The 18808-nt window shown below is 43.0% G+C and overlaps 1 long non-coding RNA gene across 1 annotated transcript in view; it reads right to left on the reverse strand.

Annotated features, from left to right (window-relative positions):
* The window catches only part of LOC138742717 (uncharacterized), a 135850-nt gene that overhangs the window by 35181 nt on the left and 81861 nt on the right, over nt 1–18808 (reverse strand). The gene's annotated exons all lie outside the window — the stretch shown is intronic.

Here is an 18808-nt window from a genome sequence, read left to right on the forward strand (position 1 = left end):
AGAGATTGCCTAACTTAACAGAGTCAGAAAGTCCAAGGTCCAGTGGCAGAGGGATGAGCTTGATACCAAGCTGACGACGTTTCGTGATCAGTTTGGAGGGAATCATAGTATTGAATGTCGAACGAAAGTCAATGAACAGCCTTCTGACATAAGAATTGGAGTGCAACTGGATGGAAGTCATTCAGACTCGTGGCCGTGGGACACTTCAGCACTGGCCTGATGGTGGCAACGGGAACAACTGCCTGGGCCAGGGACAGATTGAAAATGTCCGTGAAGACTCCAGCCAACTGATCTGCACAGACCCTAAGCACACGGCCAGGTATACCATCCAGACTGTTTAAAAATTTTTAATTAAAAAAAAATTTAGACATACAGCACGGTCACAGGCCATTTTGACCCCATAGTCTGTGCTGCCCAATTACACCCGATTAACCTAAAAACACCATACGTTTTGGGAGGGTGGGAGGAAACGAGCCCCAGGAGGAAACCCACGGAAACACATGGAGACCATACTAACTGCTTACAGACAGCCTGGATTTTGAAACCCAGTCCTGATTGCTGGCGCTGTAACAGCATTACGCTAACCGTTCCTCCAGCGTTTCTGTGTGTTTTTACTACAATCTCAGCATCTGCGGACTTCCATGTTTCACTCTTTGTGTCAGACTTTAAGGGAGCTTGCTTCCTCAAGTCAAGTCAAGTCCAGTGTCATTTGATTGTACAAGTACAACCCGATGAAACAGCGTTCTCTGGTCCTCAGTGCAAAAGCACGCAGGCGCACAACTGGACATAACACACATAGTGACAAAAAAAAATGTGCAGGACAAGTATTTAATCTATCTAAATAAATAAATACTATTCTGTGAATATGAAAAATTCAGATGGTTAGTGTGAGCAGTTCCTTTGGTCGTTCAGCATTCTCATTTCTTTCTTAAAGGTGGCAAAAAGTGGCAGGATTTACAGTATTGCTCATAGGTTAATGCATGATAAAGGTTGGGTAATCGAAGCCTGAGTAAGACTGACCTTTGGTCTATTGAGGTGTCACAGGATGCAATGCAGGAGAGTAGAGATGAGGTCAACAGTAAGATCGACAATGTTTTTGTTGAATGGCAGGCCAGGCTCTGGGTCAATTGGCCTTCTTAGTGTCTGCGTTCCCTGCATATTCTGCTTCTCAGGTGTTACACCTGCTACTGGCTCCTAGAACGCTTCCACCATCGTTGTCTCCGCTCCATCCTCAACATCCATTGGAGCGCTTTCATCCCTAACGTCGAAGTACTCGAGATGGCAGAGGTCGACAGCATCGAGTCCACGCTGCTGAAGATCCAGCTGCGCTGGGTGGGTCACGTCTCCAGAATGGAGGACCATCGCCTTCCCAAGATCGTGTTATATGGCGAGCTCTCCACTGGCCACCGTGACAGAGGTGCACCAAAGAAAAGGTACAAGGACTGCCTAAAGAAATCTCTTGGTGCCTGCCACATTGACCACCGCCAGTGGGCTGATATCGCCTCAAACCATGCATCTTGGCGCCTCACAGTTTGGCGGGCAGCAACCTCCTTTGAAGAAGACCGCAGAGCCCACCTCACTGACAAAAGGCAAAGGAGGAAAAACCCAACACCCAACCCCAACCAACCAATTTTCCCCTGCAGCCGCTGCAACCGTGTCTGCCTGTCCCGCATCGGACTTGTCAGCCACAAACGAGCCTGCAGCTGACGTGGACTTTTTACCCCCTCCATAAATCTTCGTCCGCGAAGCCAAGCCAAAGAGGCTCAGTGTTACACTCCCCAGAGTTCCGATTTCTACCGATAGTTGAGGAAGGGGCTTTGGGTGGCAGAGCGGTTCTGAGGTCTGGTGTTGTTGGCATGCGCACTTTGTACATTCTCCCTGTGCCCATGAGGGCTTCCTCCAGGTGAAGGGCGTAGGCCCAAAATGTTGGTTACGCACCTTTGCCATAAAGAATGATCCGTGTCCTGCTGAATATCTCCCCCACTTTTGAGTATTAAACTGCAATCACAGCATCTGCGGACTTTCTTGCTTAATTCCTCTAGGGGCTCTGTTTTTTATTAAACACCTTAAAAGTGTATCAGTGTAAATTGCCCCAAATGTCTAGATGTGAAAATTTTAAGGGAGTCATTGGGAGTAGAACCCTCTAACACTACAGTGCAAAAGCAGGCCCTTCCTACCATCTAGTCCATGTTGAACTATTTTTCTGCCAAGTCCCATTGACCTGCGCCCAGACCACAGCCCTTCATACATCTCCCATCCATGCACCTATCAAAATTTCTCTTCAATATCATAATCGAACCCACGTCCACCACCTCTGCTGACGGCATGTTCCACCCTTTTGCCACCCTCTGCGTGAAGATGTGGAGTGAATGTAGACGTGGTGGAATTCGTGTAAATGGTCATCATGTCTTAATGGGCAGAAGGGCCTGATCCACATTATATTTCTTCCTGAAGGTTCTTGGAAAACTCTTCCCGAAGGTTCTTGGAAAACTCTTCCCAGTTGGAGAAACACAAAGACCATAGGTGCTGGAATCTCAAGCAAAGAATGAGTTGCTGGAGGAACTCAGTGGGTCAGGTATTGTCCGTGGAGAGAAATGGTCAGCCTGAAATGCTGACTCACTATATCCATCCATTGATGCTGCCTGGCGGGCTGAGTTCCTGTAGCAACTCATTGCTTGCTTGCCTCAGTTGGAACTCTGAGTCACAAAATGGGGCATTTTTAACTGACAGAAGGACTGATACAGACCGACATCAAAGGACATCCATTTCTTGTCAAGGCAATGAAAGGAGCTGATGGGAAATGGCAGGGGAACAGAGTCAGGTGACTTTAACCTCAATGTTGGGAGGGTGAATGGCAGGACAAGGAGGAGTTACAGAGATACTAATGGGAAAAGTAGATAAACAATGAATGGAGGATTTCCAAGAAGGGATACAGTAAACATTTGATTTAAGTTGTTGGCAAGTCAGTAACAGAACAAACAAAAACTCGCTTGTCAGGAAAGGCTACTGGCCACCATCCTGTTGATTTTCTACAGGAGCTCTATCACAAGCGTCCTGGCTGGCTGCATCACTGTGTGGAACAGTTGCTGTAGAGCTTTGGATCAGAGGTGAATCCACAAGAACGTAAGGGTGCCAGAGAGGCTCACTTGGATTTACCCCCCACCGCTCCCCCCACCCCCCGCCGTTGACATGATCTACCAGGATCGTTGAATGACGAGAGCTCTCTAAATCATTAAAGACCCCTACCACCTCACATACAGCATCGTCGAGCTACTCTCGCAGGGTAAGAGATATAGGAGTGTCAGAGCCAGGGCTTTCAGATCCCTGGCACATGGATGAAAGAAAAACAGAGGTAGGGAGGGTTTTGTTTTGTTTTGGTAGGTATTGATAGGTTAGCACAACATCATGGGCTGAAGTGCCTGTAATTGCTGTAGAGTTCTATGTTCTAATTACCTTATCTGATCCCCTCATGATTTTAAATACCTCCACAATGTTCCCCTAAGCATCTTACACACCTACCAAGTTTCTCCTTATGACTCTTGCCCTCCAGTCTCTGCATAATCAACATAATCAACACTTTAATATTATCATATTCATTCCATATCTCTTTTTCTATCCTCCCACACCTCCGTTTGTTCCCTTCCCTCAAGATGTGACCTGGTACCAAAGACACTTCCCAAGAGAGAGATATGAGAAAAGATACCATTGCTAAATGGTAGCTAGAAAATAGAAAGAAATGCCTTAGGACTACCATCCAGACCAAAAAGATCCAATTTTCCTGACGTTGTTTTTGTCCTTTTGACCAAAGTAAAAACACTTCGAAATAACCATATAACTATTTACAGCACAGAAACAGGCCAGTTTGGCCCAACTAGTCCTTGCCAAACATCTTCTCCCACCTCATCCCACTGACCCGCATTTGGCCCATAACCCTCCACCCCTTTCCCGTTCATATACCTATCCAACCTTCCCTTGAATATTAACATCGATCTACCACCACTGCCGGAAGTTCATTCCACACCCCCACCACCCTCTGAGTGAAGAAATTCCCCCTCATATTTCCCTTAAACTTTTCCCCTTTTACTCTCAGTCCATGCCCTCTTGTTTGAATCTCCCCTACTCTCAGTGGAAAAGAGTCTATCCACATTGACTCTATCCATCCCCCTTATAATTTTAAGTACCTCTATCAATACTGGAGGAACTCAGGTGGGCTTTCAGCGTCAAAAATATATTGCCGACATTTTGGGTCTGGGCTGAAAGACCTGGCTGAGCTTGTTCAGCATTTCACTGCATTTTTACAACAGTCACAGTGTCTGCAGACTTACATATTTCACTTGGATTGTTGATTTAAGATCAATACTGCCTCCTTCTTAATCTTGTTTATCCAATTTCTGCAATCATGCTTCATTATTTGCAGTTGTACCAATTTCTGACAATGACTTACATGTGCAGCTGAATTGTTTATGACCCTTGAGTCTGTCTGAGAGATCAAAGCAGACTTGAAAATTGATTGCAATTGCCAAAAATGCAATCCAACCTCTTGAGCAGATTACAGTATTGCAATGACAATATAAACAACGTAACATGGACTTACATGGGACATAAATATTGTCAATTTGTGGATTTTTAATGGAATTTAAGGAAGAAGCTTCAATCCACTGAAAACATATTTCAGTACAAAGCTCTGCCAAGGACATAGATTCAAAAGAAGAATTATTATTCAAGTTCAGTATAAATCTTTTGCAAATTTATTCATGAAGTTGTGCAGTTTTGGCACCTAACTGCAGGAAATATATCAATAACATAGAAAGAGGGCGGAGACAGTTTACTGATATGTTGCTTGGAATTCAGGAACTGAGTTACAGGGAAAGGTTCAACAGGTTAGGAATTTATTTCCTGGAGCATAGAAGAATGAGGAGAGATTTGATCAAGGGATTAAAAATTATAAGGGGGAGAGACAGAGCAAATGTACTGAGGGTAAATGAGATACGAACTGGAGGATATGAGTTAAGGGTGAAAGGGGAAATGTTTAAGGGGGAACTTCTTCTCTCAGAGAGTGGTGGGAGTGTGGAACGAGCTGCCCGCTGAAGTGGTGAATGCGGGCTCAATTTTAAAATTTAAGAAGAATTTGGACAGGTGCATGGATGGGAGAGGTATGGAGGGTTGTGGACTGGGTGCAGGTCAGTGGGACTAGGATGAAAAATGGCACAGACTAGAAGGGCTGTAGGAGCCCGTTTCTATGTGGTAATATTCAATGGTTTTATGGTTCTAAGGTATTTGAGGTCTTTGAGAAATTCTATTGTTGCTTACATTCCTTCAAATATAAACAGAATGGTCACGCATTTATAGAACATAAATGTTACAGCACAGTACAGGCCTTACAGAATCAGAATTTATTATCATGAACATGTCACAAAATTTTTTGTTTTGTGGCAGAATCACAGTTCAAATATTTAAATAAATCACATTTTAAAAAATTAGTGCAACTGGAACGCATCTTCTGAGTTTGCTGGAAATCTGAAATAAACCCGTAAAACACTGGAGATACAAAGACAAAGAAGCCTGCAGATGTTGAGATCTGGAACCAAAAGCAGAATTCTGGGGAGTCCAGGGGTGAGTAGCATCCGTGGAGGTAAAAGGTCGAATACTCAGCCAGTCTAGCAGCCCCTGCGGTCGTTGATGTTTCAGGCCAGTGACTCCAGCCCTGATGAAAGGTCTATCAGAACGTTAACTCCTTCCCCATCAGCAATGATTTTCCTATCAGGGGTTGGAGTTGTAATTCTTCAGTGTGCTGGAGAAACACAGTTACGCAGCATCCATAGGAAGTAAAGGGTAACCAACATTTCAGACCCGGGCCCTTCGTCAGGATGTGGAAAAACAGGCAGATGCCTAAATGAGAGGGTGGGGGGAGGGTGGAGAGGAGAGGAGGGAGGGAGGGGCGGTGTGAGGAGCACAGGCAAACAGGTAAGGGGTCATTGATGGATAGAGGTGGGAGGGTAGAAGCTGAGACGTGATCGAGGAGAGGGAGAGAGGGTAGCTCTGAAGGGAAGGGGTTGAGGAGCTGGAGAAAATGAGACAGGGAGAGAGTCTCGAATGGAAATTGGAGAACACTGCCTGGTTTGAGAGTGCCCAGACAGAATATAAGGTGCTGTTCCTCCAATTTTGGAGTGGCCTAGATTTTGGCAGTTCACGAGGCGTGTCAGTATGGAGCATGGTGTATGGAACTGAAATGGTTGGCAGGTTAATGTCTGAATAAAAAAGAGGAGGGAGGAGAGAGGAGGAAGTGGGGTGGAGCACAGGCTAACAGGTAAGAGGTCAGAGGTGGACACAGGTGGGAGGGTAGAAGAGAAAAAAAGTTGACGTGATCAGGAGAAAAGGAAGGCGGTTAAGCAAGATGGGAGAAGGAAGTGTGGGGAGCTGGAGTAAAGGAGACAAAGGGATGAGGGTAAGAAAGAGACCAGGGCAATTGATTGTGCATGCTGTTTCCCCTCTGGGCACCCATCCATTTGACCAGCTACACATGAAATCTGAGCACCAGGTTATTTCCTGTTTGGAAGCATATTGTGATCATGCTCTTGCCTCTAAGTCAGTGATTGACCAGCTTCTTTTCAAGTGAACCATTAAAGTGAGGACCTCTCTGTTTTTTAATGAAAAATTGTATAACTCTTGTTCAACACAAACCAGGAAAGTTATCGTTCATGTACCGGTCAATATTTATACTCCAACCAGCACCATTAATAAGTAACAGATGATCCACACAATTTGCACTGCTGTGGCTGGTGCTTTCCATATAGATATTGACGGCAGCGATTGACCTGAGATCCGGTCGGGGGAAAAACTGAGAGGCCTGGAACTGGAGCTGGAATCCACATGGCACCAGATGGTGGGGAGGCAAGTAGCTAGGAAGGACACATGGCTGTGGAAGTGAGTGTGGGTGAGGACAAGGTCATAGAGCTTGAGAGCAGCAGGGAGTGCAGAGTGAGAGCAGTGAGGGAGCCTCTCACGGAACTCCCTTCAAAAGGAGGAGGAGAACTTCTTCAGGGGCAGGCATCCCTTGAAGAGATTTTGAAGTGGATCAACTGAAGCATGAAAGTGGTCTGGTTCTGAGTGGAACACGAAAGTCTGCAGAGGCTGTGGTCACGTTTACGTCTGCAGAAATTTGTGTGTTCACTCAGATATTGATTGCTGTACTTCCTAATTTGCAATGAATGATTGAACAAAATTAACACATTGGTTCTGAAGTGTTTTTGGATACCTTTTATGAACTGAAAGTTAATGGTGTACCATCAAGAGAGGAAAGATCATTTCATTTAAAACCACCACTTGTGAATGGTGAGGTGAGCTATTTTCTGTTGAAATTCATGAAATCAGATACTTTGCATGTGTTTTTATAAAGGAGACTGCTTTAAAATTGATGATAGAACCATCGAATATTACAGCACAGAACATATAGCCTTTGGCTCTTCAAATCTGCTTTGACTGAACTGCACCCACCCACCTCCCACCAGTCCAATTTTTTTCTTAAATGTTAAAATTGAGCCTGCATTTACCTCTTCAACTGGCAGCTCATTCCGCACTCCCACCACTCTCTGTGGTAGCAGAGTGAAGAGGGCATGGCCTGGGTGGTGGGGGTCCTTGAGGATAGAAGCTGCTTTTTTAAGACTCCACCTCATGCAGATGCCCTCAATGGAGTGAAGTCTGGGGCCTGTGATGTTACAGGACAAGTTAACAACCCTCTAGAGCAGGGGTGTCAAACTCAAATTCACAGAGGGCCAAAATTAAGAATTTGGACTAAGTCGTGGGCCAAACTAAATATTTATTGAAAATTTTCAACAACATCTGCTTGTTTTCTCTTCTTTCAACATATGTAATGTTAAACTTTTTCTTATTAAAATATGTGTTTAATAATAGTTTTGGTTAAACTCTTTCCAGAAGAAGCATTAACAAATGAGAAATAAAATATTCAATAAATAATATTTCTCTATAGCCTTTAAGCTCCTTTTAAATGTATTTTTTTTTCACAAGCCAACAAGTCAAACAAATATCAACTTGCTTCAATGACAAACAGGTTTGTCTTTTAAAATGATGAACATATAGTCTGCCTCCCACCTGTCTTGAAAGGTCCTGTTTTCTGTCTTTCGTTTGGCCATTTTTCGTTAGGGGTTTATTACATGTGAGTTAGGCGACAGGTCGCAGATGTTAATGAAAGTAAACAGAGGAGATGGGGGCGATTAGCAGGCTGATGCATTTGCAAAGCATTCTGGGATTTGTAGTATTAGCTGTGCATGCGCTATACTGGCGGGACGGCCAGCGGGCCAGCTCTAATACATATTTGATATGATCTTGCGGGCCAAATATAATTATATCATGGGCCAAATTTGGCCCGCGGGCCTGAGTTTGACATGTGTGCTCTAGAGTTTATTCTTGTCCTGAGATTTGGTGTCTCCATACCAGACAGTGATGTAACCAGCCAGGATGCTCTCCACGTTACACCTGTAGAAGTTTTTGAGAGCCCTCGGTGATGTACCGAATCTCCTCAAACAAAGTATAGTCGCTGTCAAGTCTTCTTCATGATTGCACCAGCATGGAGGCTCCAGGAGAGATCCTCGGGGATATTGACTCCCAGGAACCTGAAGTTCTTGGCCCTCTCCGCCACTGAGCCCTCGATGAGGACTGAGTGTGTTCCCCTGACTTCCTCCTGAATTCCACAATCATCTCCTTGGTTTTGCTGACGTTGAGCGCAAGGTTGTTGTTGTTACACCTTTCAACGACCTGATCTATCTCCCTCCTGTTCGCTTCCTCGTTGCCATTTATGATTCTGCCGACAACTGTGGTGTCATCTGCAAACTTGTAGATAGTATTGGAATTGTGCCCGGCCTCACAGTCATGGGTGTATAATGAGTAGAGCAGTGGGCTAAGGATGCATCCTTGGGGTTGCCTGTGTTGATGATCAGTGAGGGGGAGACGTTGTTTCCAATCCATACTGACTGTGGTCTTCTGATGAGAAAATCGAAGAACCAATTGCAGAGGGGGTTGCAGAGGCCTGGAGTTTGTAGCTTCTTGACCAGTACTGAGGGAATAATGGTATTGAAGGCTGAGCTGAGATGAAGAGCAGCCCCGTATGTATGCGTTATCATGGTGTAGCAGAGCTGAGTGGAAGAGCCAGCGATATTTAACCTTTTCACACTCACCTGCACCTGCTCCATTTTCCATTTTTCTGCTACTTCTTACAGGGAAAAAAAACCCACAGTAAATGCTGGAGGAACTCAGCCAGTCTCCTGGTGTCCAGAGGAGGTAAAGGTATATAACCAACGTTTCAGGCTGGAGCCCTTCTTCAAGGCTTGAGTGAAAAGCAGACAGGCATCTGAATGAAAAGGGCAGGGGGAGGAGTACAGACCAACAGACAAAAGGTGTTTAGTGGATCTAAAGAGGATATAGAGATATCTATAACTATCTATAAATCTCCCCTCATTCTTTGGTGCTCCACTTACTCTATAAATCAATTGTTCAAGTCCCAGCAACATCCTAGTATATTGCTCTGCACTCTTTCAATTTTATTGATATCTTTCCTGTAGTTACATGACTAAACAGCACACAATACTCCAAATCTGCCCTCACCAATGTCTTATACAACTTTACCACAATATCCTTCAGTCAAATGAGGATGGTGTTGAGAGTTTATTGAGACCTGCATAATTTGCGGATCCAATGAAATTCTTGCTTGCTGCAGCTACCCAGGCATGCAAAACACACCTCGCCTTCTGCAAGTAGTAAAACATGAAAGTTTGCAGATGCTGTGATTGCAGTAAAAAGGCAGAAGTGCTGGAAGAGCTCAGCAGGGCTCAGGCCCAAAATGTCAGATATATATCTTTACTTTCTATGGACGCTGCGAGACCGGCTGAGGTCCTCCAGCATTTCATGAGTTTTTCCTACCACCACACCACCTGCCGACTTTTGCATTTCACGGCATTCAGTTGCTCCACTGCAAAATCTCTTCGAGGGATGCCTACCCTGAAGAAGTTCTCCTTCTCTCTCCAAAGGGGTACCCAGTCTCACTCCACAGCCATGTGTCCTCATTTTGCCTGTTGGTGTGCTCTTTTAATTCAGATGCCTTTTCACTCATGCCTTGAAGAAGGGCTCAGGCCGAAACGTCAGTTATAGATCTGGATGCTGTGAGACCCCTGCTGAGTTCCTCCAGCAATGGCTGTTTTTATCCTGCAAGCAGGAGCAGAGAAATGAGAAATGGAAAATGGAGCAGGTGCAGGTGAGTGTGACAAGGTTCAAGCATCAAAAGTTCCTTTTGAAAACTACTGTTTTAATCTTCCCTCATTGACTCGTTATGTGCACATTTTCAGAACTCCAAAGGAAATAGGCCAATAATAAATTTTTCTCAAGCAGAATATTTCAGTAGCAATTGGGTCTAGAGCAGTGATTCTCAACTTTCCCTTCCCACAAACATCCCATCTTAAGCAATCCCTTACTCATCACAGAGCACCGATGGCATAGGGATTACTTAAAGTGGGATGCGAGTGGAAAGAAAGAGGTTGAGAACAACTGGATTCGAGTAATGTGAACTGGACAATTCCATTTGCCCTGCATTTGGTGTGATTTGATGTATTCTCACACACTGCTGTCAGTAATTCCAGAAAGCATTGAACTTCCTATGCACGGGCACACTTACAAGAACTAACACGTCTTTAAGTCACATACAATTATAGCATAACATCACACGCATGTACATATTTACACATGTTCAAACAATTATGCCAGTAATTTTCCCAACACAAAAGTTTCCAGATGCCGTGAATGTAGTAAAAATACACTGAAATGCTGGAGGAACTCAGGCGGTCTTTCATAGTCCATAGGAGACAAAGGTATATTGCCAACGTTTCAGGCCTGAGCCCTACTTACAACTGCATGTTCCTCCTGATTTTCTTTATTACTACATATGTGAGCTGAATTTCAGTTGAATGTTGACTCCTTTCCATAGATCATGCATTATTACAGCACAGTACCGGCCTTTTGGCCCATGATGTGCTGACTGCTGGTAACCTACTCAACAAATTACCTCACACTCATCTTCTTGAATCCATGTGCTGTCTCAGAGTTTTTTGAATGTCTCTATTGTACCAGCCTCCCCCTCAACACCTGGCAATGCACAGTTCAGGGTCCTTTGGCCCACAACGTTAGGCCAACCTAATAACCTTCTCTAACAACTGCCTAGAATTCTCCTGTTGCATAACCCTCCAATTTCCTCGGTTCTGTGCACCCATCTCTTACCTGCCTCAACCTCCCTTGCCAGCAGCGCATTCCACACACCCATTCCTCTCTGTCTGAGGGAAGATCTAAACTCTTACACACCCCACCCTCCCCCACCCCCAGGTACTTACCCAAGTACCTTAAACTATGTCTCTCGCATAGCTATTTCAGCCCTGGGGTTGGGAGGTGGGGGGAGTCTCTGGCCACTCCATGTGATCAATGCCTCTTATCCAAGTCAGCCCTCATCCTCTGTACCTCCAAGAAGCTGATGCCATTTCTCTCTTGGGGCAATCGGAGATGGGTAGCATGTAAAAGTTTCAAAAGAGGGCGGCAAAGTTAGCGAGCTGGTTAGTACAGCGCTATTTCAGCACCGATGTCCCAGGTTCAAATCCAGCGCTGTCTGTAAGGAGCTTGTATGTTCCCCCCACCGCCACCCCCAACTGTGTCGACATGAGTTTCCTCTAAATGCTCCGGTTTCCTCCCACTGTTCAAAACATACAGTGGGCCAGTGGTTTTCAACCTTTTTCTTTCCACTCACATCCCACTTTAAGTAATCCCTATGCCATAGGTGCTCTGTGATTAGTAAGGGATTGCTGAAGGTGGGAAGGGAAGGTTGAGAATCACTGATCTAGACCCAAATGTTACTGAAATACTTTGCTTGAGAAAAATTGTCATCGGCCCATTTCCTTTGGAGTTCTGAAACCGTGCACATAACGAGTCGATGAGGGACGATTAAAACAGTGGTTTTCAAACTATTTCTTTCCACCTACATCCCACCTTCAGCAATCCCTTACTAATCACAGAGCACCAAAGGCATAGGGAATACTTAAAGTGGGATGTGAGTGGAAAGCGAAAGGTTGAGAACCACTGACCTCCTTCCTTAATAGATCATGGACTGAAAGGCTTGTAACGTGCTGCATCTTTCTATGTGCTATGTTAATCTCAAGTTCAATTTAAAGTTTTTTTTTCATCTGACTGCCCATATACAACCAGATGAAACAACATTTCGCAAGACCACGGTACACACACATACATACACAATGCAACCCATATGACAGAGGTGCACCAAAGAAAAGGTACAAGGACTGCCTAAAGAAATCTCTTGGTGCCTGCCACATTGACCACCGCCAGTGGGCTGATAACGCCTCAAACCGTGCATCTTGGCGCCTCACAGTTTGGCGGGCAGCAGCCTCCTTTGAAGAAGACCGCAGAGCCCACCTCACTGACAAAAGGCAAAGGAGGAAAAACCCAACACCCAATCCCAACCAACCAATTTTCCCTTGCAACCGCTGCAATCGTGTCTGCCTGTCCCGCATCGGACTGGTCAGCCACAAACGAGCCTGCAGCTGACGTGGTCTTTTTACCCCCTCCATAAATCTTCGTCCGCGAAGCCAAGCCAAAGAAAGGAAACATAAAAATATAATTTAAAATAAAAATAAATAAATATTTTGACATTTTAAATTTAAATATTAAGTATTTTTATAATTTAAACATCGAGTACCGTAACAGGCCCTTCCATCCCACGGCCCCATGACTCCCAGTTATCCTACAACTCCCGTACATTTTTGAACAGAGGGAGGAAACCAGAGGCCCTGGAAGAAACCTATGCAGACATGGGGAGAGTGTAAAAACTTCTTACAGACAGCGCCGGATTCAAACCCCAGTCTCTGGCGCTGTAGCAGCGTTGCGCTGACCGCTGCAGTAATTGTGCAGCCCTAACGATTTAGTCATTTACAGGAAACTGCTTGTCAACCTCACAGCCTGCGGGAAGAAACTATTTCCCAGCCTGTGATTTTGATGTTATTGTTCCTCCTTCCTGATGATAGTGAGTCAAAAATACTGTGTGCTGAATAGAAAGGGTCCTCAACAATTCTTTAAGCCTAAATTAAGCAACACTCCCAATAAATGCTGGAAAATGACCATGTAATCCTATTGTGGGTTCATTGCCTTTGTGATTCTTATATTTCAGTGAGTACAAAGCAGATTTGAGGGCACACCTTGTCTTTTAACAAAGTGTTTTACAATCCTTGGCCTGACTCTGACATATATTTACCAGAGGGACATGCACAAAGGTCTTGGCAAATCAAACACTTTTAAGAAAGATTAAATTCCCAGTTTGCCAATTACAAAGTAAATATGAGATGAATATGTCTTGTCTTGTTATCCTCCCATTTGTTGAAACTTGTCAGGCTTACCAATCTTTTTGACAATGTTTCTTCAAGCTGCAGCAAGTCTCATTATTTTTAAACTCTTGTCAATCATGAGACTCTTGTGGGCCAACGTCACAGGAAGTGGAGAATAGGTCTTAAGCAGGTTTGAACACCAGCACACCAGAAGTAGGAACAGGAGTCGAGCTTGTTTCGTCATGGAATAAAATTGCGGCGGATGTGGCTCAGCCCCACTCACCCACTCGTCCCCCATAACTCTTAATTCCCCTGTTCTTCTAAAACTATCTGTGCCTTAAGTACATTTGATGAGCCAGTTACTACTGCTTCCTTGGGCAGAGAATTCCACAGATTCTCCACTCTCTGGGAAAAGCAGTTCTCCCTCATCTCTGTCTTAAAACGACTCCCCTGAATTTCAGTACACATGCACGCACATGGCGTGATGTGGATGGGAATAAACTCATTATGGATCACAAAATGCCCATGACTTAATTAATAGATATGACAGGGACCCAGTGTTAGCTTTTTGGATATTTTTAAATTTAGACATTCTTCTTTGGCTTGGCTTCGCGGACGAAGATTTATGGAGGGATAATGTCCACGTCAGCTGCAGGCTCGTTTGTGGCTGACAAGTCCGATGCGGGACAGGCAGACACGGTTGCAGCGGTTGCAAGGGAAAATTGGTGGGTTGGGGTTGGGTGTTGGGTTTTTCCTCCTTTGTCTTTTGTCAGTGAGGTGGGCTCTGCAGTCTTCTTCAAAGGAGGTTGCTGCCTCACACACGGTTTAGACATACAGCAAGGTAAATAGGCGATTCCAGCCCATGGGCCAGTGCCCCAATTAACCTACAACCCTGTATATTTTGAAGTGTGGGAGGAAACTGGAGACCTTTGTGGAAACCCACGCAGACACAGGAAGAACATTCAAACAGACAACGCTGGATTCAAACCAGTTTCTTTGGCGCTGTAATAACATTGTGTTAGTTATTACACTAACCGTACCACCATCTGATAGTAATAGAAGACAACAATATTGTTCAGCAGAACTTTGGATGCACATGGCAAGTTTCTTAAAATGGGTTTTATCAATCAAAAATGAACATCGAGTCAAATAAAGCTGAACCAACAAATAGTCTGCTAGGAGAAGTTAAAAACCACACTGAAATGCTGGAGCACCTATTAAAGTTATGGCCAATGGAGACCATCTACAAAGAGTTTGTTTCACATAGCCAATCAAAGGGAGAAAGTTAAATTTGTATAAATCTTTAAATTGTTTTTAGTGATCTAAACCCCAAGATATGCAAAGTGTTCTTTAACCACTCTAAACAGGCATATTCATTGAAAATAGTCCACACGTGTCGAGATTCAATTTATATCCTGAAAAAAATACTGAATTAGGAAAGCAAAGAGAGCATGAGAGGAATAGATTCCTCAGGATTTGAAAAATATACCAAAATATTATCAGCATATAAAGATACTTTATGAATTACATCTCCTCTGTTAATATCACTGGAGTCACGAAGGGCTATTGCTAACGGTTCCAAGGCAGGCTTAAATAATGAATGGCTTAATGGATAACCTTGTCTAGTTCCTCGAAGCAGATTTAAAAAGAGATTTTTTTATTATTAGTAATTACTGCAACAACTGGAGCATGATAGATCAAATTAATCCATGAAATAAAACCAGACCGAAATGGAATCTTTCCGAAATTTCGAACAGTTATTTTCATTCCACTCTATCGAAAGCCTTCTCTGCATCTAATGATACTATACATTCTGGAATTTTAGTCGATGGAGAGTAAATAAAATTTATTAATCAATGAATATTAAAATGTGAATAATGATACTTTATAAATCCTGTTTGGTTCATAGAAATTATCTGAGGAAGAATATTTTCCAATCAGATAGCTAAAATCTTAGAAAGAATTTTGGAATCAACATTCAACAAGGATATTGGTCTATAGGAACCACGTTCTAAAGGGTCCTTACTTTTCTTAGGAATTAATGAAATCAATGCTTTATAAAATGTCCATGGCAAAGTTCCAGGAGATACAGAATTGTTAAACACCCTACACAACCAAGGCATTAGTATTTTAGCAAAGCATTTAAAACCATCCAGGCTTTGGGCTTTGCTGGATTAAAGAGAGGAAATAGCTTTAAAATTTTCAATTTCTGATATTGGAACTTCCAATAAAAGTTGATTATTAGAAGAAATTTTAGGGATATTCAATCGTTGCAGGAACCTATCCATACTTATAGTATCATCAGGAAATAGAGATTTATATAAATCTGAATAGAAATTCTGAAATTCCTTATTAATTTCATTATGATTGAATACAATATTTCCATCTCCTTTATGAATCTTAATAATCTGTCTTTTAGCCATAGCTGCCTTTAATTGTCCAGCTAATAATTTACCTGATTTATCTCAATGTACATAAAACTGGCTTTTTGATTTAAACAATTGTTTCTCAATAGAATATGTTAATAATAAATCATATTGTGTATTAATGCTATCAAGATAATAATTGTACTCAAATTTTTGTATATATTTCAAGCAGTTCCAGTTTTTATTCCTAAATCATTTTTTTTGACAATATTGACTTCTTAAATATGGAATCATACGAATGCTCAGTTGAGTAAATTTTATTTGCAGAAATTAAAATAGATGGTGGTATGGTTTTACCTAATCTTAGATTTTATTATTGGGCAGCAAATATTCGATATATTATTTTTCTGTGTATGTTATTCTAACAATCCTGACACCCTCATTAGACAGATTTGGAATTGAAATCTGTGCAGAGGTATTCATTAGCTTCCTTCCTTTTACTATTTCTAAGATTGGTAGATATACCTTTAACCCAATATTTATAAATATGTTATGGATTTGGTTTCAATCTTGCAAATTTTTCGATTTAAGAAATTTTAGTTTATCTTGTACTATTTATCTCAACTATTTTTTCTCCTCGTCTATAACGGACCAAGCTTTTTCCTTTTGGAAAGGCAAAGGAATTGTCTATTTTTCAGATCTGTTTAATGTCTTTTGATAAAATGTCTAACAAATATAATGTACTGAAGTCACATTTTTTAGCTATTTCCAGGTGAGAAGTTTTTTGAAAAAGATATAACCGATTTCCTCTATTATATCAACCTGATTTGGTTGATACTCTTTTTCATTTGAATCCTTCCCATTAAGGGTTCAAGAAGTATATTTACAATAATTTATTAAAATTGCAATCGAGCTCTAGGATTTCGGGAATTGGAACTTCTGTCACTTCTCCAAGAGGAACTTTGGGAAAAGATTTTTGGATTGGTTAATACCTCTTCATTATATGTGGAACATCGGGTTCATAGGTCAAAAGATAAATTGGCCCATATCTTTTCTAATGTTAGTCCTATGTGTGATCGATGTAAATCACAAGCGGCCACACTACCACTTATGTTTTGATTTGCTCTGTATGGGAGAGGTATTGGACAGATATTTTCAATAGACAATAGACAATAGGAGCTGGAATAGGCCATTTGGCCCGTCGGGCCAGCACCGCCATTTTAGATCATGGCTGATCATTACCATCAGTACCCCTTTCCAGCCTTATCCCCATAACCCTTAACTCCGTTACCCACAAGAGTCTTATCTAACTCACTTTTGAACATAGTCAGCGAATCCGCCTCTACCACCCTCTGTGGCAGAGCATTCCACAGATTCACATTTCTCTGGGTAAAAAAATGCTTTCTCATCTCCGTCCTAAAGGGCCTACCCTGTATTCTTAAACTATGCCCTCTAGTCCTCGTCTCCCCCATCATTGGGAACAAGTAATCAGACTTCACCTTGTCTATCCCCCTGATGATTTTGTATACCTCAATCATGTCCCCCCTCATCCTTCTAAACTCCAATGGATACAAGTCCAGTTTTTCTAGCCTTGCTGCATATGACAACCCTGCCATCCCTGGAACTAACCTTGTAAATCTGCGCTGCACACCCTCTATAGCTAGTATGTCCTTCCTCAAGTTTGGAGACCAGAACTGGACGCAATACTCCAGGTGGGGTCTCACCAGGGCCCTGTATAACTGCAGAAGGGCATCTCTGTTCCTATACTCCAATCCCCTCTTTATGAAAGCCAACATTCCATTTGCCTTCTTCACAGCTTTCTGAACCTGCATATTAGCCTTCAGTGACCGGTGAACAAGTACACCCAGATCCATTTGCACTTCCCCACTCCCTAGCTTGTCTCCATTTAAATAATACTCAGCTTTCCTATTACTTCCCCCAAAATGAATAACCTCACATTTGTTCACATTGAAATTCATCTTCCATTTAGCCGCCCACTCCTCCAGCCTGTCCAAGTCCCTCTGCATTTTCCTTACATCCTCCTCACACCCCACACCGCCACCCAGTTTAGTGTCATCTACAAATTATTTATAATCCCCTCATCCAAATCATTAACATAAATTACAAACAACTGAGGACCCAACACCGATCCCTGCGGCACTCCACTCATCACATCCTGCCATTCTGAAAAAGACCCATTTACTCCAACCCTTTGTTTCCTATCTCTTAACCAATTTCCTATCCATGTCAGCACCTTGCCCACCAGACTCCCGTGCGGTACCTTATCAAAGGCCTTCTGGAAGTCCAAATACACCACATCCACTGGCTCTCCCGAGTCCACCCTCTTTGTCACATCCTCAAAAAATTCCAGAAGGTTAGTCAAGCATGACTTACCCTTAAGGAATCCATGCTGACTAGCCCTTATACTATTATTACTGACTAAGTGTTCTGCTATTTCTCCTTTTATGATGGACTCCAATATCTTCCCCACCACTGATGTCAGGCTAACTGGTCTATAATTTCCCGTTTTCTCCCTCCCTCCTTTCTTAAAAAGCGGCACCACATCAGCCACTCTCCAATCCTCAGGGACCTCCCCGGAATCTATGGAACTTTGGAAAATGTCGACCAGTGCCTCCACAATTTCCATAGCCACCTCTTTAAGCACCCTAGGATGCAGCCCATCAGGCCCTGGGGATTTATCAGCCCTCAGTCCCAACAATTTACTCATAACCTCCTGCTTCTGGATCCGGATATCCATTAGATCCCCTACCTCCCCAGTAAAGTTCCCCAAGTCTCTTGGTACCACATGACCACTACCCCCTAACTGACTATAACCTATATCCTCCTTGGTGAAGACAGTTGCAAAGTATTTGTTAAATTCCTCTGCCATCTCCTTGTTTCCGGTAATAATTTCACCCTTGCCCATTTTCAAAGGGCCAATTTTAGACCGAACCAATTTCTTCCTCTTCACATACTTAAAAAAGCTTTTGCTATCCTCCGCAATATTATCTGCTAATTTCCTCTCGTACTTCATTTTCCCGTCTCTTATGGCTTTCTTAG

The sequence above is a fragment of the Narcine bancroftii genome, chromosome 9 (genome assembly GCF_036971445.1).
Source record: "Narcine bancroftii isolate sNarBan1 chromosome 9, sNarBan1.hap1, whole genome shotgun sequence".
Taxonomy (NCBI): domain Eukaryota; kingdom Metazoa; phylum Chordata; class Chondrichthyes; order Torpediniformes; family Narcinidae; genus Narcine; species Narcine bancroftii.